The 23803-nt window shown below is 47.9% G+C and overlaps 1 protein-coding gene and 1 long non-coding RNA gene across 3 annotated transcripts in view; both read right to left on the bottom strand.

Moving 5' to 3' along the window:
• Positions 1–23803, bottom strand: part of ASIC2 (acid sensing ion channel subunit 2) — a 370847-nt gene that overhangs the window by 227050 nt on the left and 119994 nt on the right. The gene's annotated exons all lie outside the window — the stretch shown is intronic.
• On the bottom strand, positions 12129–15796 carry LOC111945377 (uncharacterized). The gene is made up of 5 exons (XR_015279590.1): positions 15743–15796; positions 13772–13869; positions 13326–13439; positions 13186–13246; positions 12129–13100 (listed from the first exon to the last, which is right to left on the bottom strand). It is a non-coding gene; the product is annotated as an uncharacterized LOC111945377 (long non-coding RNA).

Genomic DNA, 23803 nt, shown 5'->3' with positions numbered 1-23803 from the left:
CATTTCCAGATGTGCCCAGTCCTGCTGGGCCAGGGTGGAGCTCTCAACTGGCTTTGTCCATGCAGGAAAACTGGTGTTGTGTGGATGGATCCCTTTGAGGTCTCCAGCTGTCCCCAATAAACCCACAGAGGGTTTCATTTGGATTTGCTTTATTTTATCCTGCTCTGATTTAGGAGTTCCCCTGTCCATGTGCACAGGAACCCTTAATGCTCCTCACACCTGAGCCTCAGTTGGACAGGGAACAGCTGAGCTGGATCTCTGGGATGGCTGAAGCTTTAATTCCAGCAATATCCTGTTCTCCTCCTCTCCCAGTTGATCATCACAACGAAGGCCATCCCTGTGCAGAGGTGTCCCTGCTCCTCCTGCTCACTGAGACTCAGAGCTGGTCATCATTGTCACATGTTGGAGTCAGAGGCACAGACTGTGCCCTTATCTCTTATTCCTGCCTCTGACATCCAAGAAAACACTGAATTTCATATAACACCATGAAAACAACTGTTAAAGTTAAATGGGAAAACTAGGAGTGTGTGTAAATTAGAAAGTTTTTTTTTTTTAAATCACTGGGTGAGAAAGTTAAAGTTTGGAGTTTAAACTAGTTTAGAGAACAGAAGACAAGATGGAAGATTTAGGGTGTTGTCTCCTTCCTTCTTCATCTTCTTCTGGAGGTTTTTGGGTAGTAGTAAGTGATTGGATAAAGAAGGCCGCAGTGCAGTGAGCAGGTGTTGGGTCATTGGGTCACTAAAGAAAATAATTTACTTGGCATTTGTTAATTGGGTGAATGAACATCTAAAAAACCTTGAAGAAGTTCTTTGTTTGCCATTTTGCACCTTTCTATCTTAGTGCACGTAGCTCTCTGTAGCCTGTATCCGTGTAATGTAGATAAGAGAAGAATAAACAGCCAAGTCCAAACAAGAGAAAACTGCCTCTCTCTCATCAATCTCATCAATCAGTCATCAAACCCAACCACAAGTGTCCCACCAGGAAAGTCATAGAAAATAATTCAGAAAATAATAAAAAACCAGCGCAAATATCTTGCCTTCAGTTACCAGGAAAACTAGCTGCAACTTTTTGTGGCAGAATTTCCAGTGTTAAAAGACTTTTGTGAAATGTTTGATTTTCACATTGGAAAACAAAAGTGGTTTTTTGGGACTTTTTTGGGTTTTATTTTTTATTTTTTGTGGGTTTCTTTCATTTGTTTGTTGTTTTGGGGATTTTTGTTGTTATTTGTTTTTGTGGGGTTTGGGGGGTTTTTGGATTTTTTTTTGTTTTGAGGTTCTTTTGGGTATTTAGGGATTTTTTTTGTTGAGTTTTTTCTTTTTTTTTTTATTTATTTATTGTTTTTGGTTTTGGGGGGATGGTTTTTTGTTTGGGTTTCTTTTGTGGAATGCAGCCACTTTTCCTCCAGGGCATCTGCTCAGCCCAAACCCAGCCCCATCCAAAAGCCAGTGCATGGAAGTGGTTCCAAGCATCCTTCCTCACCTCCTGCAGGGATTGATTTCACCTCTGTCTGAAGCAGCTCCTTCTCTCCCCAGCATTTTTATTTGTGCTGTCAATGCCCACAGCTCAGGCACTCCTTCCACTTCTCTCCACATCACTGCTCTGTTTCTTCAGCCTCTTCCCACCTGCCTTCCCTCTCTGATCCAGAAAATCCATCACTTTTTGTGCTCTCAGCTTTTGGATTGCTCATTCTCTGTTCTGGCAGCAGCAGCTGCTCCCAGCAGGATCAGAACTCCCTTTTCACCCATCCCAGTGGTGTCCACCCAGCTGGGGGTTTGGGAGGGGGTCTGGATCTGGATCTCCCAGGGGTCAGGAGTCCAAGAGGGGCCATTCCCACAGGAACACATTCCCTGATGGATTCCAGTGCCCAGAGTCCAACCAGTGGCCCCTCAACTCTCAAATCTCCGAGGGCAGCGAGGTCCTGGCACAGGGTGCCCAGAGCAGCTGGGGCTGCCCCTGGATCCCTGGCAGTGCCCAAGGCCAGGCTGGACATTGGGGCTGGAGCAGCCTGGGACAGTGGGAGGTGTCCCTGCCATGGCAGGGGTGGGAATGGGTGGGCTTTAAGGTCCTTTCAAACAACTCCATTCCATGATCCAAAATCTCTAAAATCAGTCTCAGGGCTGAGTCTCTGCACAGCCACATGTGGGGCTGGGATTCCCAGGTTGTTTGAGGAGATGTAGGAACCACTGAATTCCCATAATTATTTTTCTTTTCAATTTTCCTTTTCTTCCTGAGACATCTGAGATTTCATATTTTCCCCTGTCCTCCTTCTCATGACACGTCCAGGCCATTTTCCAGCTTCCCTGGCCCTAATCTGTCCCTACCTCTCCATCTCATTCCATGACCTTTTAGGAAGAATTCAACTCTTCCAAGGGAATGTTTTCTCCGAGCCCCTCCCTCATGAGAGCCAGCAGAGCTGAGAAGTGGGGACCAGAGAGCCCAGATCCCACCTATGCACAGGATGCTTCCCATAGTTATCCTGGGAAAATCAGCTCTGCCTGGAGAAACTATGAAAATATTCCCTCAGAAAGAGACTTTGTTGTTCCAAAATTTCCCCTCTGTAACTTAGCAACCTTTTTCGTCAGACAAGAAGCTGTTCTAGAATATTTTCTGCAATGAAAAGGCCCTGGGAGTCTGGGTGTTCCCTGGCTCACAGATGCCCTGACAGACACGGGGATATCTCCCTGCCAGGCAGGACTGTGGCTCCTTCCTCCCAGATTCCAGAGAGGTCAATTACTTCCAAGTCATTTTGCCTTTTCCTATCTGCCACTGTTGCTTAATCGATGGTCTGGGTTTAATGAGGCAGAAAAGCATCGAGAGAATCCAAAGGCTTCATTCAATAGGGGATATTTCACATGTAACCTTTGGAGGGAAGGTGGATCTGCCCTAGAGCTGAGACTGAGAAAATCCTGAGGCTGCAGCTGCTGAGTGGCTCTGCATGATAAACAGGGAAAACTTCTAGGAAAGATTTTTTTAAAAGAAAATAACCTGTCACCTTTCTCAAAGCATCTTTGTCCCAGGTCCTGAGAGAAAGAGCCTCAGCTTTAGCCCACAGCCACAATTCCCAGCTCCCCCTCACTCATCACTCTCTGGAAGCTGCTCCTCCAGTCTCCAGAGAATGGGGGCTGTTTCAGGGGAGGGCAGGGCTGGATCTCAGGACAGCCCCGAGGGGATGCAGGGATACCCAGCAGTGGAGAGATCCTGGGAGGGTATTACAGGGATGGAAAGGACAAGGAGAGGCGAGGAAACCCCTGCAGCATAACAAGGACAAAGGCACTAAAAATCCCTGGTGAAGGGACTAAAACCCCTGGAGAACCCCTCTACACAAGGAATAAAGCATCCAAGCACCCCATTCCCTCTCCTCCCTGGGAACTGCTCAGGATTCTTCCCGCTGCTTTATTCCATCAGCTCTCAGCATCCCCTCACAACTCCTCCTTGCTGGGGTCTGAGGAAAACCTTCCAGCTGGAACAGCAAGGAACAGGGACAGAGTTGTGGCCAACCCACAGAAACAGCCACGGCTTCCCAGCTCTCCAATAATGTCACAGCTGAATTTTAATTTTACAGGAATGGCAATGGGCCTGGAGATGATTCTGTTGGTCTGTGCTTTCCTAATTCCCAGCATTTCAGTGTTGCTGAGAATGGTCCCAGCCCCGAGGCTGCCAGAGCTCCAGGAGTGTTTGGACAGGGATGCCCAGGGTGGGATTGTTGGGGAATCTGGGCAGGGCCACAAATGGGACTGGATGATTCTTGTTGGTCCATCCCAAGTCCAGATATTCCATGGTCCTGTGATCCCAGGAACTGTACAATGCCAGAAGGAAAGCACCACATTCTCATTACCTTAAATCTAAATACAATAAAATTAAATCAAATCATTAGAATTGTGAGACTGGTCCTGGGTCCAGTTGGTGATTCCAGGCTGCAGCTCAGCAGCTGCCACTGCCTCCAGTAAATATGCAGGGATTGCAATCAGCTGGTGTTTAATTAACCACAATCACTCTCTCGTTAGATCCAAGCACAATTCCTGCTATGGAGCTTTCCCTGAAGCTGCACTGAAGCCCAGCAACATCAGCTGCTGCAGAATTCCTTACAACAGCCTCACCTCAGCTGTTTAACTCCTCACATGTCACTTGTAGCTTTCTCTACTCAACCATCAAATTATCCCTTCACAGAAGGAAAAGAAAGGAGAATTACAGTTGTCAGTACTGAGCACAAATAGAAGGGAAGGTTGCAGTTGAAATAAAGCTTCCAAAACTCGCTAGTCTTTAGCTGTCCTTTCTAGAAAGCTCCAGAAGTTTCCCTTTCCTGTGGGGGTGACAGCCAGGCCTGCAGGATGTTTGGTGTGTCTCACCTTGGTGTGGCTCCTGGATCCCTGGGAACTGTCTGATGGGTGAATCCTCTCAGGTATTCCCTCCCAACCTCCAGGGAAACATTCCCAGCTCAGGGTGGGCAATCTGCCCCCCTGCCTTTTCCTACCTTCCACACTTGGGAAGGGAAATGGTGGCATTTGGGCAGAGAATGCTTTGGTTTGGATGGGACCTTAAAGCTCAATTCCTCTTTTTCAGCGCACTTTTATGTCAGGTCACTGTTTAACTCCACAAATAAAACACCCCCAAGCTGCAGTGCCATGGGCTCAGGGACAAATTTCCCTCTCCAGTGCACAACCACATGAAGAGTGCCACAAGGCTGTGAGCCCTGAGAGCATCAAAATCCTCTGGAGTGTCAGAAATGGTTTCCTTAAAGGTTGAGACTTGGAAGCATCAGCTGATTCCAGCAAACAATAGTCTGTAGTTCCCACTGGTGCCCTTACCCCAGGATTTAGGAAGGTGTAAGATCTACCAGGGAGTAAATTGAGTTCCTCAGAGGTTTCAGGGGTCAGCCAGGCTGGGGGAGTTTGGTTTGCTGGATAGGTCACCAGTGGGAAAAGGGCTCAGGTTCTGCAGAAGCTGAAATCCAGGTACCTGTCTGGCCCAGCCAGGAATGCTGAGTTTCTCCTTTTTCTAGGAAGGAGATTCATAATTGTTTGGATATTCAAACAAATCTTAATTGAGATTTAATGGCTCACACTGTAATTAGCCTCTAGGGAAAAGCGCTTTCAATTAAACATGTAAACATTCCATTTGTTACACCATTACATGTTCTGCTAAATTTCCTGATGAAGAGCTGGGAGTGGAGCAGCACTGGGCCAGAACTCAGGGAACAGAGGGAATGGATGGGACTGGAAATTATCCCTTCTTCCCTCTGCATGTGACACTTGGAGGGTGCCAGTGGCTCCTGCTGCTGTGGCTGGCAAGGCAGGAGCAGGCACCTGTTCAGAAGGTGGCACTGAGCCATGGAACTCCTGTCCACGCCAGGAGGGATAACCTTGCTCCTATCCCTGGATCCCAGCCAGGTTCCAGCACAAAATATATCTGCACATGGGATGGGAGAGCATTCCCAGGGCCTGGAGCACAGGAAGACTTCCTTGACTTATGCTTCTGCTGTATTTATTTTATTATATGGCCTTTTATATTTAGTGGCCTCAAATTGCACCAGTGGAGGCCTAGATTATATAATAAGGAAAAATTGTTATGGGGAGGGTTGCAAAGCCCCTGGAACAGGTTGTCCAGGGCAGTGGATGTGGCACCCGGAGACAGGGGTCGGTGGTGACCATGCTGGTGGTGCTGGTTCATGGTTGGATCTGATGACCTTAAAGGTCTTTTCCAGCCTCAGTGATTCTATGATTCTCTGTGCCCTCATCAGCTGGTGGAGCACAGCAATTAGGATGGGTCTGTTCCCCAGGTGCCAGGAGAATGTGCAGGGAATTATCCATCCTAGAAGCAATAAAATATGACCAGCAAAGTGAAGAGGAGTAAACTCCTGGTGAAAATCAAACAAAAATCACAGGAACACAGAGTTGGGGGATGGGGAGGGGTTAAATCCCACCCAGTGCCACCCCAGCCATGGCAGGGACACCTCCCACTGTCCCAGGCTGCTCCAGCCCCAATGTCCAGCCTGGCCTTGGGCACTGCCAGGGATCCAGGGGCAGCCCCAGCTGCTCTGGGCACCCTGTGCCAGGGCCTGCCCACCCTGCCAGGGAACAATTCCTGCCCAATATCCAGTATCTAATAGGAGGGAATGTCAGGATTGCATTCCTGTGGCAAGGGGGAGGTTCCTACCCCCAAAACGTCCTTCCCTGGGAGAGGAGAGGAAGCATTTGCCCTTTAAACAATGGGGAAGTTTTATGGGGTGTCAATCCCAGGATGGGTCAGTTTGAAGGGAGCACCGTGGTTCCTCTGATCCAGCAGGGCCATCCCAGAGCACATGGTCCAGGATTGTGTCCAGATACTCCTGGAATATCCCCAGTGAGGGAGACTCCACGCCCTGTCTGGGCAATCCGTGTCCTTCGTTTATTCCGAGCCGGGAAAGGGAAGCAGAATTCCAGCAGAAATTCCTTGTGGCAGAGGCAGGTCCGTGTGTTCTGCTCAGAACTGCAGAAGGGAAAGGCCAATTCTGGGCCATTTTCCCCAGCAATTGCTGCTCAGTGAAGTGGGATGGACGGGAGCCTGTGTTCCTTGGAGCCGGGGAGCCACCGGCACCCCCCGGGCTGTGCCCAGCATCATCCTGCTCATCCCAGGTGAGCAGCCCCAGCTGGGATCCACAGCCCAGGGCAGGGAGAGCTGCTGCTCCCAGACCCACACAGGGACAGAGGCAGAGCTTTCACAGCCCTTTTTATCCTCCCGCTGTGGGATCTGTGGGGCAATTCTGGCTGCCAGAAAGCAGCTGGAAGGGTCTTTGACAATCAGCTCTGGTTTATAAAGAGGAAGTTTGGATGGCCTTTTTCTCCTCCTACCATTTCCATGAAATACAGAATTTACATTTTGTATGTTTTTACATACAAAAAATTTTTCTTTTCTGTCCATCTTTCATTTTCTCTAGCTAAAGGAAGTCCAAAAAAGGATAGTATGAAGCAGAAGAAAGCATCTAGAAAAAAGAGTAGGAAGTAAAAGACTGGGATTAAAACATGTTCATGATCTTATCAGTGAAAAGGTTTTCAGGATCTGTTTTTTCCCCTTATCCTTTAACCTCCTCCTCTGTGCTTTTCTCATCAGTGAATTACTGTTTATAATTCAAAGATTTTTAACTAGAAAAGAATCTTTTCAACTCCACTATTTAGTCATCTTCTGACCTGCAGAATTAATTTCCAGTGATAGAAATTAGAATCAAGCATTTGTTGCTTTTGTTCCATTGCATCAAAGAAAACAACTGCAATCTTTGCTTTTATTTTTTTTTTTTTTTGTACTTGAAAACAATAATTAAGATGACAGCCTTATGTTCAGAACTGCACATCCCCCATCCTGCCAATATACCAAGCCCAATTTAGGATGAGTTTAAATGCCATGAGTTTAAGGGATTTAAATTCTCACTCCACACAACATTGCAAGAGAGGATATTTGCAATAAGAACGTGGTGACTGACTTAGACTTGAGCTGAAAAATTCAGTTCTCGTGGAAGCTTTGTAGCTTTAAATAGTCTGAACTCCTGAGAACTATTCCCAAATAATATAATGGTATGTTCACTTCAAATATCAGATAACAAAGGCAAACACCAGGTAACAAAGTTAGTGTGGAGATGATGCTGTCAAAAGAACTGTTTGACTCGACAAAGGTAAAAAGGAAAAAACAGGGCCACAGTTACAAAGTTAAAGATCAGAGCTGGTTGTAATTTGATTTAGAAATCAGCCTCACCACATCTGACATTTCAAAAGTTTCCCTGAACATTTCCTCCCATTTCTGTGCTCCTGAAGCTCATCCTCTGTCACAGGAACCTCTGCCAGGCCCCCAGGTGCTGCTAAATCAGCGGCCAGGAGCGGCTGTGCTGCCTCCGCAGCCTCCCCGCGCATCCCTGCTGCAGGCAGGCTCCTCTCCACGGCACCTGTGGCTCCCAGCTCCTCATTTACTGGGAACACTCTGCAGGCCCCAACATCCAGAGCAGCCGTCCCAACCCTTCCTTTCAAAGGGAGCAAATGGTCCTGCTGGAGAAAGGCAGCAATTCCAGGGAGAATCCAGCCACTGTTCCACTCCTTTGAACAGACTCACCTGACAGTGGCTTCAGTGCCTGAGCAGTTCCCAGAGCTCTTTTATCCCAGTTACACACAATGGAAAATGTCCTTTGTGTCCCATTCTCACCTGCTCCTATTGACCTGCTCCTTAAATCCGTCTCCCTACACAGAAGATGGGAAATGAATTCCCTGGATTTGTGATCCATTGAAGTGAGTGCAGAGGAGCATCTGGCTGTGTTTCTAATGGGCCCCTGGAAAGCAAAATTACCAAAGAAGTTCGTTTCCTACTCATGTTCTGCTCTTGAACACAGAGACATGAAAAACAGAGATTTTCTTGTCCCTTTACAGTGTAATTATGAATGTAAACAATTTCCACAAATTGCTACATCTCCCCCACTCGTGGAATCACAGAATATCCTGACCTGAGAAGGACCTCAAGGCTCTTCCAGTCCAATCCCTGGCCCTGCCCAGACCCCCCAACAATCCCACCCTGTTCATCCCTGGAGTGCTGTCCTGGAACTCTCCTGGAGCTCTGGCAGCCTCAGGGCCAGGGCCATTCCCTGGGGAGCCTGGGCAGTGCCAGCACCTCTGGGGGAAGAACCTTTCCTGATCTCCATCCCAAATTCCCTGGCCCAGCTCCAGCCATTCCCTGAAGTCCATGTTTGAATTACTAAAATCTGTTCTCTCCTCTTCCATCATCACCTACTGAACTGTTCTGCTCAGGCACTGCCTTCATTTCTCCCAAAGCCAAGTCAATTTTTTGGCACTTAATAATAAATAATAAATACTTTCTGCTCATTTTGACATTTTCACAGCACACACAAATCAGTAAATCCAGTGCAAGTGTGTCCATCCAGGAGGAAGCTGCTGATCCAGGTCCTATGGATACAGGGAACCACAAAGCCCTACAGCTTGTTAGGAAAAAGGAGGTGTCAAATGAGTAACACTGAGCATGGATCCCGAGCTGCTGGAGCTGGCACACATCTTTCCAGTGAGAATGGGAGAGACACTTTCCTGGGAGAGGTTTCCAGATGGTTTTCTCACTGCTGCAAACAACTGAGCCTGTGTCTGAGCAGCCTCACTGTGCCCAGAAATGCTGCCTCCCTTTGCCCCCTTCACACCTCGTGTCTCTGGGTCACCCGGGGGTCCTGTTCCAGACCTCAGCACTGCTCTGGCAGCATTTGCTGTCCCAAAGACAATATTTATCCTGTTTTCCCTGGGCAGACTCAGCTGATGGAGGGGAATGGCATGAAGGAAACAATACAGATATAAGGATGGCTGATTATACACTCAGAATTCTTCCCTTCTCTGTGGGGATGCAGGAATAAATGTCTACCTTTTGTGAGGTTTCATTCATGACTGTTCCATTTAATTCAGTGTTCCTGTGATCATCTTAATTTCTATCCAGAGAACAGGCCCCTGGCAGGATTCAGGTCTTTAATAACTGCATTGTCATTCTGATATCTCCATCTCTTACTCCTGATTCCCATTGTTTGCATCTCTTCAAAGGCACAAAGCAGTAGAGTCCCAAAGGAGGAGATATTTCACACACAGTTTCTGATATCAGTGCAGTGGTTTAGCAGTGAGCAAATTAGAGCTGTGGTTATAAATTGCTGCTGGGGATGGGAAAGGATATGGAAGATGTCAGGAGATGGTTTCTTGCTGCCCTCGGGGCAGGGCTGATCTCGTTTTTCTGCATCCACAGAGTTCTTGAGTCAGGGAAGGGAAGGGAAACTGCCCAGGGAGCAGCTCAGCTCAAGGGAGCTGCAGTGATTCCCCCTCCTTTTCCATGGCAATCCCAACATCCTGAGGCTGTGAGCAGATCCCAGTGGGAGCTGTGCATGCATTGTGTGGTTTTTGTGGGACAGAGCCAGTACCTACAGGGATGGGGGTGTGGGAGTTGTCACCGCAGGCTGACAGACATTCCCACTCTTTTAGAACCCTTTCAAGACCGTGGATCGTTCTGCATTCCCCACCGGGGCTCCCTTTGAACAGCTCACTCTCTGGGCAGACTTTCCTGGATGTTTCTTCCAGCCACTGGGGCAGGAAGGTCCCCACAACAAGGAAAGAGTCTGAATAGATTTTTTTTTTTTTTTTGACAACTGTGGCAATGCTCTGCTGAGCATCATCCTGATGGCTGCAGCTGCAGGAGGGCAGAGTTAAGTGGGTACTGGGCAGGAATTGTTCCCTGGCAGGGTGGGCAGGCCCTGGCACAGGGTGCCCAGAGCAGCTGGGGCTGCCCCTGGATCCCTGGCAGTGCCCAAGGCCAGGCTGGACATTGGGGCTGGAGCAGCCTGGGACAGTGGGAGGTGTCCCTGCCATGGCAGGGGTGGCACTGGGTGGCTTTGAGGTCCCTCCCAACCCAAACCATTCCCTGATTCCATGATTCTGTTTCTCTTCATTGCCATTGGAATAGGCATCGGTCTCAGACACCCCATAATAAGATCACCAGAACCAGGTGAAGCACCAGGAGCTGACAGGAGGTGCTGCCATGGGTGATCCATGTACAGCTCCCTGTCTGTGAGTCTCGAAGCAATCCCAGGCCCTCAACAAAACCAGCAGGATCATTTCTATTTGTAAAGTAATGCTGGAAAGAACTAATTCTATGTTAATAGCAAACACAGGATGTTTATTCAAAGCTTTTCATCACCTGAACAAGCACTGGGATGTTCCCCTAAGTGTGACGAGCACTTCTGGCCCAGGGAGTAACTTGTTGGGACCAAACACAGGGAGGACCCAAGGCCAGCACCTCACACCACATTCCCTTGGCTTCTTTCTCTCCCACGCTTATCCTCTCTGACTTTCAAAATCCTTCATAAGCCAAAGGAAACTCTGGCACTTTAATTAAGGCCAGCATTTACCCAAGGAATCCCCTCTCAGTCTGCACAGCTTTGCAGTTATTCTGCATAAGGAGCACATGGAGTGCTGGAATTAAGAGGCTGTAAAACTAATCCACACAGAACGGAACAGAGAAACATGCTGGGAATCCATCAGCCTGAAATTCATCTGGATACCCTCAGCTGCAGGACTAAGAAGATGGAATTCAACAGAGCAATACTTAAAATTCAGTTTTCATCCAAAGAGCAAAGCACTTAACAAATTAATTGAGTTTAGCATTCATGTTGAGAGCTCAGCACTGCTAACATCATCGCAGGAGAGAGGCTGGTTTATGAGGGGCTGAAGGAAACACAGCAAGACCCAAACAGACAAATCCCTGCCCCAGAGAGCCCCTGAGGTGACAAAGGGCACCTCTGCAGTCTCTGCACATCATAACTCTGGCCTCGTGCTTTTACCCAGACACTGCACCTAGCGCTGGCCAAGCTTTCCCCAAGAAGCAACACATCTTCCTTAGGCAGGCCTGGGACAGCCTCTCCTTATTTTTCCTGGCTGCTCATCAAAACAGAACACCCTGGGCACCACAAACCTTATAAAAGTTGGGGTTTTTGTTTGTACCTCAAGCTGCAGGAAGCTCAGCAGCGCTCCTCCCTCACAGATCTCCCTCTCTGCTGGTTTTTTCCTTCCCCTGCCAGATCCTGGTGGGAATGTGTGGCTGGATAGAAATCTCTCCTTCCCCCCAAGCTGTTTAAAGCACAGCAGCACCAGTTTGATGGAACAAGTATGTTCTGTTGCAATGAACAAGATTTATCCTTCTTTTAAGGAGATCCTGACTTTACACAGTGAAAAACTGTTTGCAGTCACCCACAGCTCCCTTACAACCTGTAATCCACCACTTATATCCTCCCTCCAGTCCCACAGGAGCCAAGGTGTTCATCATTTTTTTCTGGATACAGAAAGTGCAAAATACCCTTTCCTTCCAAAATAAAACCATCATGTACAGGATTAGAGTGAGAGGTTGTGAAAAACCCCGGAGTGTGACCTCTTTGTGATACTTGGGTAAGATTTTCCTCTTCAGAGATAAATATTGCACTCTATGAATCCATTCTGTTCTATGGAATATTTATGGTGTGTTCTGCAAAGCGTTCAGTATACAGAGGTAATTCCACTCTAAATGTACATTAAGAAATCATTAATATTCCAAAGGAGAAAGTTGGAAGTTGATAAATGCCAGCTCTGAGGTCATTGTGGCCACCCTTTCCTCTCCTGCTATTTAATGGTGTATTTGCTCCAGGTCTTCTCACAGCTGATAGGAACTGTTCAGAAGAGCTGGGATAGGAACAAACACAATTCAGGCCAGGAGGGTTTGGAGACCGATAACTGAAACTCCAATGAGTGCAAATCAAGTGTCATCGTGTGGCACAAAGCGTCACAAATATCCCAAATTCCTGCTGCAGCAGAGAATTCCCACAGGGGGCACCAATCCACTGGTGTGAACTGGAGCACTGAATGTGTCAGCAATTGTCCCATCCTGGCACAGGGGGAGCACAGAATCCCAATTCTGAGTCACAGACTCATGGAACCATTTGGCTTTGGAGGGACCTCAAAGCCCACCCAGTGCCACCCCTGCCATGGCAGGGACAGCTCCCACTGTCCCAGGCTGCTCCAGCCCCAGTGTCCAGCCTGGGCTGGGAAGGGATTCTGTGGAGCTGGGAAAAGATTCACTGGAGCAACCAGAAAGGGGAGAAACACCTTCTGTTATGGAACTTCCCCAGCAATGAGCTGCACTTCCCAGTGGGAGAGCAGGAGCTGCCCTGGGGTTGATGCTGTGCCCCCAGATCCCAGTATCCCAGTGCTGCTTTCAGGGGAGGTAGAAGAACCCAACACAGCACCAGCAGCAAAGGAAGAGTTCACAGGGGAGCTCCTGGAGCAAGGTGCCCAGAGCAGCTGGGGCTGCCCCTGGATCCCTGGCAGTGCCCAAGGCCAGGCTGGACATTGGGGCTGGAGCAGCCTGGGACAGTGGGAGGTGTCCCTGCCATGGCAGGGTGGCACTGGGTGGGATTTGAGGTCCCCTCCCAACCCACGATCCCCTGATTTACATCAGATTTACATCAGATCAAACATTCAAGCCCAATTTTCTTCTCTTTTTCCTCAAATTCCAGGTGGGTCACAACCCATTTTCTGTTTCTCCTTCTATGCAGGATCTGGAGCTGTTTCTCTTCCGCATCGCTGCAGAAAAAGCCAAGTGCACACGAGTGATAATGAGTGTTCAGAACGTGGGGAGATGTTTATTAGAAAAGTTGGTTGTGGTTACCAGGACTCGAGGCAGCTGCAGGAGATTCATAACAAGTTATTCAGCCAACGTGGAATCTGCCCTGATAAGAAACACGGAGTGACTGGAGCAGGGTATCTCTGTGTAAATTGAAATCAGGGCTGTGTGAAGCTGAATTAAACCTTTGTCACGAAGCTGCAGAGCTGTCTCTTGTATTCTTCCAGGATAAATTGGCAGCATCCACTGAGAACAGCCTTGGAACAGTGCTTTGACTGCAGTAGCTGCTTATGGAGTAACTGCAAAAGGAGATGATCTGTTCTTCAAAATCCTGAAATGATACTAATTTACAGCACAAGAGAATGAGCTGCACCATGCTCTGTTTAGGGAACTTCTCCACAAAATTGAACTTCTACTATAAATCTGCTTTATTTTCAAAATTGCCCCTCTGGAGGAGTTTTGTTAATTGTTCCTATCTTCCCCTGCCTTTAATTCCAGTGTTCCCTCTCCAGCCCAGGGGAAGGAAGCCAAAGGATTTTCATCTTAAGTTTGGAAAGCTGGTCAGCTTTCATTAGGGCCTCAGTCACTTCTAATCAGCTTTTCCCAAAAAAAAACAATTGAAAATAATTACCTGAGCTTCTCCTGGGCTTTGGGGTCAGTAGAAAGCTGATCAACTGAAGACAGAGCAAAGGACACTGCTCCTGTTAAAGCCTGGACACTTCCCAAGGTCTGAGCCAAGAAAATAACACCGAGTTTCATAACCCCTGTCTGTGCCAGTTAAGAACCCACACAAAAACTCTTGCAAGGTTTCTATGTGATTTCCAAGTGTCCTTCACACTGCTGCTTCCTCTGGCTTTGTCCTGGCTCTTACTCAGAATCACAGAGCCATGGGATCATTAAGTTTGGGAAAGATCTCTAAGGTCACTGAGTCCAACCATCACCGCTGACCCATGTCCCCAAGTGCCACATCCACATGTTTTCTGAACACTTCCAGAGATGGGGATTCCACCACTGCACTGGGCATTCCGATGTTTTGCAACCTTTTCCATGAAGAAATTTCTCTCAGTATCCACCCTGAGCCTCCCCTGGCCCAGCCTGAGGCCATTCCCTCTCCTCCTGTCCCTGTTCCTGGCAGCAGAGCCCGACCCCCCTGGCTGTCCCCTCCTGCCAGGGACTTGTGCAGAGCCACAAGGGCCCCCTGAGCCTCCTCTGCTCCAGGCTGAGCCCCTATCCAGCTCCCTCAGCCCCTCCTGGGGCTCCAGACCCTTCCCCATTTCCCTAAGCCATGGTAAATTGGCTCAGACCTGCCCAGAGACATCAGCTGATTTTAAATCTCCCTAGCATCATTCCCCTGAGTCAGGGCTGAGGCGTTGGAAATGACAAGTGAGGCTGTACTGACAATTGCACAGGGAAGGCAGCACGGGAGAGAGCAGAGAGAAGAGCTCCACAAAGAGCAGAAGAAGCCCAGTTTCTCAGACCAGTGGGGAAATTGGAGCATTGCAGCACTGAAAGGCTCTGAAAGCTCCAGCTCCAGCAGATGGGATGAGCTGATCCAACAGCAGCCTCTGCTTCTGCCTCTCCCCTTGCTTCCAGAGTCTTCCTCCCTCCCTTGCCTCAAACCAGCCCCAAATCTGAGCATTTCCACCTCACCAGGTCACCTACAGTCCTGACCTGGCTGAAGTGACCCATGGGACCCTTACTGGGCACCCCCAGAACTGGCCCCAGGGAAGGATGAACATCTCATCCCACAGGAATGAGCCCTGATCTCAGCCCAGGTGCTCCTGAAATGCCCTGGGCCAGGGGCTGCAGGACAGGTGGGGCAAAGCCCTGAAAGACACCAGCAGCCAGATCACCCATGGAAGCCATGTGTCCACTGCCCAACAGCTGCAATTGTAGTCTTCAGAAATTATTTTTATATTTATGGAGAATGAGAGACTTAATCACAGAATCCAAGAATTACTGAGGATGGAAAAGCCCTCCAAGGCCACTGATCCTACCCTGTGCCTGATCTCCACCTTGTCATTCAGCCCAGAGCTCTGAGTGCCATGTCCAAGTGTTCTTTGGACACCTCCAGGGATGAGAACTCCACCAACACCCTGGGCAGCCCCTGCCAAGGCCTGACCACCCTTTCCAGGAAGAAATCCTTCCTTAGAAGAAATGAAGCAGATCCAGGGCATGTTTGACAGTAACATGGTGTTCCTGTCTGTGGGGAATGGAATGACAAAACTCCTCTGAAATACTCCTCACAAATGGGGATGTGTGGGCAAGGCCAAATTTAGACTGGGCTTAAGTTTCCCAAAGCTCTTCCCCTCATCACTGCACAGCCCTGGATCCCCAGGGGAAATTTCTTCACTGAATTCCTCTGCAGCACAAACACACAAAAGAATCTCCATCCCCTCTCTTATGTTTCTGCCTCTTCTCCATGAAGCCCTACAGTGAAGGAAAACCACTCAGAAGCTCCTGGCCAGTGCAGATCCAGGGAAACAGGAACCTGGGAATGCTCATTGCTCCATCAGCCAGAAGTGCCACCAGGAGGGGACAGGCCCACTGTCCCTTGGAGCCAGGCACCCTTACACACAGAAAATACAGATCCATGCCCAACCTCCAGCAATTCAACTGCAGATCAAAAGAGCCACGACTGTGGATGTGCTTGGCTGATTATCAGCTCTGTCTCTGATTGCCTAAAGGTTTTTCCAGCAGTTGTCTTTAATTACTTTAATGAGAAAGAAAATGATTTGAGGAGTGTCAGCTCAATGGGGCAAGGTCCTGATGGAAATGCTAAGTCTGGGATCATTAGTTCAGCAGTTAATAGTACATTATCTGAAGTTATTGGAGCTAAATATAAACAGCTCCTGGAGCCCTACTGATGTCAGGAGTGAAGCTGGGGAAACAGATTAGGAGAGGCTTTGAATTGAGCTTGTGTTGGTTCTGCTCCCACCTTCTGCAGAGGCAGCTCTTTGTTGGTCCAGAGCAGAAAAAAATGTTTGTAGAGAGAAAAGAAAAGGAAATTGAATCCACCACGGGTTTGTCTTCACCAAAACCCTCCCACAATTCCTTACAATGAACTTCTTTAAGTGACTGAGTTTATCTAAAGCAAATTTAGATAAAGCAAATCAAGGCCACTTCAGCCCTTCAGGGAAGCCTGATGCTAATCTGCTCCTGTAGCAGTCCTGAGCCTCCACTCCAGCTCAAGGAAGGCAAGATGGAGCAATTTAGCTTCATTTGCAATGAAAAGGGATTAAATTGCTTTTACAACCTCATCTCTGCTGCAGGTGAGTGCTGCCCATAGCCACCCAGCTCAGCTGACAGGCAATTAATTAGAGGCAGAAGTGATGTGATTCTGATTCTGGGCCAGGAGTATTTGCTACAAGGACATAATCTGGTTAAATTAATCCCATTTAATTTTTCCCTTGCCTTGGTGGGGCCTGCACTGTAAGAACAGCCCTTCCTCGTGTTCTCTTTGTGAGGATCAGAACTGCAGCTTACTTCAGCTGGGAATTAGAAAGGGAACTGCATGAAAAATGGTGAAACCAAGGATATTACTTTCAAAAGAAAATCCATTCCTGAACTTTCCTGTGATGATGTCCTGTGCATAGGTCAAGCACTACGTGTCTCAAAGATAACCAAAGCCATCCTTGGATATTCCAGCTCATCAGATATGCAGATTCCTATTGCAGGCTTCAGTTTTTCTCTGTTTTAGGAATAATTCTTGGGTTTTGTACAAGTGCTTTGAACAACTTCGATAGTTTGTGATAGATTGCATCTTTTAAATAACTCTGGAGTCCCCATCCATTGCAAAAGCCATGTAGGAAGCAGCTGCAAATGCACCAGAAATGCTTGAGGAACTTGGCCAAGTACACAAGGCAGTGAGGAGAGCAAAGGCTCTGTTGCAGGCAGTTGAATGAATTCAGCACCTCAGGGGACAGGGCTATCCTGCTTTGTCCCAAAACAGGGAAGTTTGGTCTTGGGAGACTGAGGTGAGAAGCTGTGGCTGTCCCTGGATCCCTGGAAGTGCCCAAGGCTATCTTGAATGGGCTTTGGGGCAACCTGGGACAGTGGAAATTTGTCCCTGCCCATTGCCTGGGCAAGCTGTTCGTAGAGACACAGGATCATAGAAACATGGAATGGTTTGGGTGGGAAGGGACCTCAAAGCCACCCATTCCCACCCCTGCCATGGCAGGGACAGCTCCCACTGTCCCAGGCTGCTCCAGCCCCAATGTCCAGCCTGGCCTTGGGCACTGCCAGGGATCCAGGGGCAGCCCCAGCTGCTCTGGGCACCCTGTGCCAGGGCCTGCCCACCCTGCCAGGGAACAATTCCAAATTCCTTCTTTCTCCCTGGTCTTCCTCCCACCAGCAAACCCCAGGATTTTTGTGAGATTCCCAGTACAGCTCTCCCTGGAGTTCTCACCTCATGAACTCCTGTCTTGCCACAGATAAAGCAAATTGCTTTTAAGTGGATCTGTCCAACACATTCCTCATTTGATGTTTTTTTTTCTGGAGCACCCAGGCAGGAGTGAGCAGCTGGGACCCAGCCTGGTGCTGCTCCACATTCTAGAGCAGTTTTCTCTTGCACTCAGCTTTGCAGCACCAGGCTGTGTCTGGAGCTGCTGGGACTGTGAGACTCCTGTCACAGCTCCCATTTCCCTCACTAATTATGCCGTGTGAGCCACCAGGAGCAATGGGAGCTCTTTGCAAACCATCTGTTGATCAGCTCCTGCCTGGAGCAGAGAAATTGGGTGCCCTGGTAATTACACTCCTCACTCCTGTCACTGCACATGCTCTGCCTGAGTGCTGGAAATGCCTCATCCTTTCTGAGGCTGCACAAATCTGTTCCTTGTTTCTTTCGCCTTCACCTCAAGGCAAAGGATTTGATGCTGTCTCTGGAGGTTTCCCAGGATTTCCTAGCTGTTTTAATCAGGGTCATGGCTCAGATCACAGTGTAATAAAGAATTGGGTAAATAAAAATTCGGAATAAGAAGTTTAAATAAAGTATGTATAATTATAACTAAATGTAAGTATGGAATAAGGAATTCTCCTCCCGGTCGAGATAGAATTCCTTTTCCAAAAACCACGAATTGCAAAAGAACCCCCCCAGATAACAGGTTTCAACAGACTCATCAACTCGGAGGAAAAGACAGGACACAGGCCATCACAGGAACAAAAGAACCAGCCTAAAAGTCTACCTCCAGAGAAAGGCAACGCCCGGCCGATTTCGGCCGGAGACCATCAAGCAAGACAAAAGGGACGAGCCCCAGGAAGATGGTCGTTGCCAGAACCGAACACCACACCTGCCAAACCCATACTACTGAAACTCAATCAAGAAAGACAAAGAAGAGACTATTCCTCTGAGATATCCATCGGCACCAGCCCGGATCTCTCAATCCTGCTGTGATGAAATATGTTAAAATACATACAGACTCACTTTACATTTGAGGAGACTCTGCCCGGATACTTACTGACTCAATGTTCTAGGCCAGGAAATCCATTCACCCGACAATCAGGGACATTTGGTGAATGGAAACTGGTTGGAATTCTAGCCTGGGGACATAAAATCCCTATAAAAACCCAGGCCAGAGGACCCTCAGACGTGGATTTGGGAACACCTATACCTTGCGTATAGACCCTGTCCACCCAGCGCTGCGCTGTCCATTTATTGTGGTTTTTTCTCCTCACTGTTTGTTGCTTTATTAATTTATAATAAATTAATCTTTGTTAATCTTTAATTTGCCTCTGCATTTATAACAGATTGGTGCCGTGACTCGGATCGGAAGAAACTGTGGGAGAATCTCGCTGTCCAGGGGGGTACCCCCGCTGAGTTCAGCGGCCTGGGGAGCAGAGACCCTCCGCAGTTCGCTCCGATTGCCGAACCAAATTTAGGCTGAGGAAAAACCATAATAAAGAGGAACGGATCCAGAGAGCTCGGGAAGGCAGGAGCCTTCGGGAAAGCCGCGGCTTGGTAGCTCATAAAAAGTCATACGTGCACGAAGACGCCCTCGCAGGAAAATTGCTGTAAGTACTGTGAGGTTGAGCGGGTGATCGGGCGAGTTTGTGAGAGACGTGACCTGGTCACGAAGCGAGTGTGGACTTCAAGGCCGCGTTTCCATCCTCCCGCGAGGGAATTGGCCGGCCGCGAAGGAAGCGATTCTGTGTGAAAGTGTCTCTCTTTCCTTACTCGTAAAGCCTGAGGCTAAAGGGAGTCTCAGGGGACCGATCAAAGGGGGCTGAGAGAGGAAGGGACGTCCAGTCGAGCTCTGGAACTGGTAAACTCTCTCAGCCAAAAGATTTAGAAAGTCGGAACATCGAGAAAACCCCGGTACAGCTAACCGAGAGGTAAGTATTGGTGCGATCTAGGACTTTCAGACGAAGAAAAAGACGAACACAACGCAGAGCAGGTAAGAATCGTAAGAAAATGGGACAGAGAAAAAGTAAAACGCAGAAACTAGATAACGAGAAAAGCGCATCAGAGGAATCAAAGCAAATGCTAGACATCCCACCAGAGAGTCCTTTAGGGTGGATGTTGAGAAATTGGGAAATTTGTCCCGAGAGACGAGAAAAATCAAAGGCAAAAATGATTTATTACTGTGCCGAGATCTGGGGAGGACAAGAACTGAGAAAATGTCTCACTTGGCCAGTATTGGGAACATTTGATAAATGGACGTGCAGGGAATTACTCGCACACGTAGAGAAAAAGGTCTCGCCAGACGGCGAGGAGAAAGAGTATGCCAAACTCTGGTTAAATACCAGAGTGCGGCTGTTTCCAGTGAAACAGAAAAACGAACATAAGACAGAGACCTGGGAACCCCTGGATCACTTACCCCCTCCGTACCGCGGGCCAGTAGAGCCTCCGGTGATGGATCAAGTAGTACCATCAGCACCCGAGGGTTCCATGGGGCAACTAGCAGAGGCACGCTCCCCTCAACCACCGGGAGTAGTGCCAGAAACCCTCACTACCCCCCCACCTGCAGAAAACCCAGCCACCGCACCCTCTTTGGAGTCGGTGTTGACGCAAGGATGGGGCTTACCCCCTCCACAAATCCCGGTCCGGCCACCACAGCTGGGACCACCGAAAGTATCCGAAGGGAACCCTCTGAGTCACTTAGCTGCGGCAGACATCCCGCCAGCAATGAGGGGAAACCCTCCCGCAAACTCCAGTTCCCCTCCTGCAAGCAGGACTCGGTGGAAATCAAAAATAGGGAATGGAGAATGGGGAGAGACAGAAAGTGGGCACCGAATGTTCCCTCTCAGGGAAGTGCCAACCGCCCCCGGAGTAATTGGATTTGTAAACGTGCCCCTTAACTCAGGGGATGTACGAGCATTCAAAAAAGAAATGGGGCGACTGCTAGATGACCCATTTGGAGTGGCCGAAAGATTAGACGATTTTCTAGGGAGTAGTATTTACACCTACGAAGATCTCATGGCCATCCTGAGATCCCTGTTTAGCCAGGAAGAGAGAGAGATGATTAAACAGGCGGGCATCAGGGATTGGGAAAGGCGGCACCCGCAGGGAACACCCGGTGACCAAAAGTGGCCGAGCGTAAGCCCGAGTTGGAGCGCCCAGACCGAAGAAGGGAGAAGAAGCATGATGGATTTGAGGAATATCATCGTGCAAGGAATAAGAGAGGCGGTCCCCAGAGGACAGAACATTAGCAAAGTATTTGGGGAATGTCAGGGAAAAGAGGAATCCCCTACCGAATGGGTAGAAAGGCTGCGGAGAAGTCTGCAAATTTATTCCGGGACTGATCCCAGTTCTCCGGTGGGGGAGGTCCTGCTGAAAACGCAGTTTGTGGCTAAATCATGGGAGGACATTAGGAAAAAACTGGAGAAAATTGATGGATGGCAGGAGAAGAGTCTCCAAGAGCTTCTAAGGGAAGCTCAGAAGGTTTATATGAGGAGAGAAGACGAAAAACAGAAACTTCAAGCCAAAATATTAGTGGCTGCAGTAAAAGAAGTTCAAAAACACGAACAGAAACAGGGAAAGCCGATACCTAAAAAACAAAAAGGATCCCAAAAGGAGGAAACTCCTCCTCGAAAGGATCCTCCTGAGTGCTTCTACTGTAAGAAAGTAGGAACATAAAAAAGGATTGCAGGAAACGAATAAAAGATGAACAAATATTTAAAGAAGATTAGGGGGGTCTTGGGCTCTTCCAAATGGGGACAGTAACAGCAAAGGAGCCCTTGATAAAATTGAAGGTAGGTCCCCACCGCCAGGAAATGAGTTTCCTGGTTGATACCGGGGCTGAGAGAAGCACCCTGCAGAAATTGCCTATAGGGTGTGAAACGAGTAAAGAAAAAGTAATTGTAATTGGCGCAAAAGGAGATCCATTTAAAGTCTCGGTAATCAAGGAGGTGGAAATCGAATCAGAAAATAAGATATGTTTAGGAAATTTGTTGCTTGTAGAAGAAGCCGACTACAACCTATTGGGAAGAGATATGATCATAGCTTTAGGAATAAATATCATTGTGAAAAATTCAGAATTAGTAGTGAAGGTGTTGCATTTAACTTCAAAAGATGAAAAGGAAATTGACCCCCGAGTATGGCACTCAAAGGGGGAAGTGGGAAAATTAGATATTGCTCCCATCAAAATTGAAATTGAGAATCCAGAGAATCCGATAAGGATCTGACAATACCCCATCCCCGCCGAAGGGAGGAAGGGTTTGAAATTAATAATTGACGAGCTGCTTAAAGGAGGCACGCTCGAGCCCTGCATGTCCCCACATAACACCCCCATCCTGGCAGTAAAGAAAGCCGATGGGAACTTCCGATTGGTTCAGGACTTGAGAGCTGTAAATGCTAGAACCCGAACCAGGTTTCCGGTAGTAGCAAATCCTTACACTTTACTAAACAGACTCTCACCAGAGGATGTATGGTATAGTGTAATTGATTTAAAAGATGCTTTCTGGACATGTCCTCTAGATGAAGAGAGTAGGGATTTTTTCGCTTTCCAGTGGGAGGACCCAGATACCAATCGAAATCAGCAATTGCGGTGGACGGTCCTTCCACAAGGATTCGTTGAATCTCCGAACTTGTTCGGACAAGCCTTAGAGCAGCTACTCACCCAATTCACTCCAGAGGAAGGGACAAAACTATTACAATATGTAGACGATTTGCTAATCGCCGGGATCACGGAAGAGCAGGTGAAGAAATGTACCATTTCCCTGCTGAATTTTCTGGGACAAAAGGGGTTGAAAGTGTCTAAATCCAAGCTGCAATTCACCGAGCCCGAAGTAAAATATCTTGGACATTGGATATCACAAGGGAAAAAGAAATTAGATCCCGAAAGGGTGATGGGAATCCTTGAACTTCCGGCCCCACAAACCAAGAGACAAATTAGGCAATTTTTAGGGCTCATGGGATATTGCAGACAGTGGATTGAGGGATACAGTGAAAAGGTGAAATTTCTGTATGAAAGGCTAAATACAGATCGATTAAAATGGACAGGGCAAGACGAAATTAAATTTCAAGAACTAAAGAATGCCCTTGTCACTGCTCCAGTTTTAACATTACCAGACATCAGAAAAGAGTTTCAACTGTTTGTCGACATAAGTGGACAAACAGCACAAGGAGTTTTAACCCAGGAATGGGCAGAAAAGAAGAAACCTATAGGGTTTTTGTCCAAAATCCTAGATCCAGTCAGTCGGGGCTGGCCCACGTGTCTGCAAGCAATTGTGGCAGTAGCACTGTTGGTTGGGGAAGCCAAAAAGGTAACGTTTGGAGCTCCCCTGATAGTTTATACTCCACATGATGTAAGAAATATCTTACAACAAAAAGCGGAGAAATGGTTGACCGATTCAAGGCTTCTGAAATATGAAGCCATGTTAATCAGTTCGCCAGGATTGGAATTAAGGACAACCTCTGCACAAAACCCTGCGCAATTTTTGTACGGGGAGCCAACGGGAAAGCTACTGCATAATTGTATTGAAACAGTGGAATTACAAACTAAAGTAAGACCCGATCTGGAGGATCAGGAATTGGAAGGAGGAGAAAAATGGTTTATCGATGGTTCCTCGAGAATGATGGAGGGAAAACGTAAATCGGGTTATGCCATCATAAATGGTATAACAGGACAGACTGTAGAATCGGGTCCCCTAAAAGCAAATTGGTCAGCACAGGCTTGTGAACTTTTTGCTCTCCTAAAAGCCCTAAAAGGCTTGAAGGGAAAAAGGGGAACCATCTATACCGATTCAAGATATGCATTTGGGATAGTGCATACCTTCGGGAAAATTTGGGAAGAAAGGGGTCTGATCAACACTAAAGGAAAAGGATTAGTACATGAGGAAATAATTAGACAAATTTTAGAAGCGGTCAGGGAGCCACTGGAGATATCTGTGGTTCATGTAAAAGGACACCAGACCGGACGACAATTCCATACAAGGGGAAACAATTTAGCGGATAAAGAGGCGAAAAGAGCGGCATTGTTAACCGTAAGTATTTCTGAGCTAGTCCCAAGGGAACCCCCAGAGGTTTCAGTGCTTCCTTCAGAAAAGGAGCAGGAAGACTTCAAAAAGGTAGGGGGACATTTCAAAGAGGGTAAATGGTGGTTACCTGACGGGAGGGAATTGGTCCCGAAGGGAATAGCAAAAGGGATACTCAAAAGACTACATGCACAAACCCATTGGGGAACCAGGGCATTGGCTGAACAATTTTTAAAATTCTTCGGGTGTA

The sequence above is a fragment of the Cyanistes caeruleus genome, chromosome 27 (assembly GCF_971803275.1).
Source record: "Cyanistes caeruleus chromosome 27, bCyaCae1.hap1.1, whole genome shotgun sequence".
Taxonomy (NCBI): Eukaryota; Metazoa; Chordata; class Aves; order Passeriformes; family Paridae; genus Cyanistes; species Cyanistes caeruleus.
This window is presented reverse-complemented; position numbering and strand designations above follow the sequence as displayed.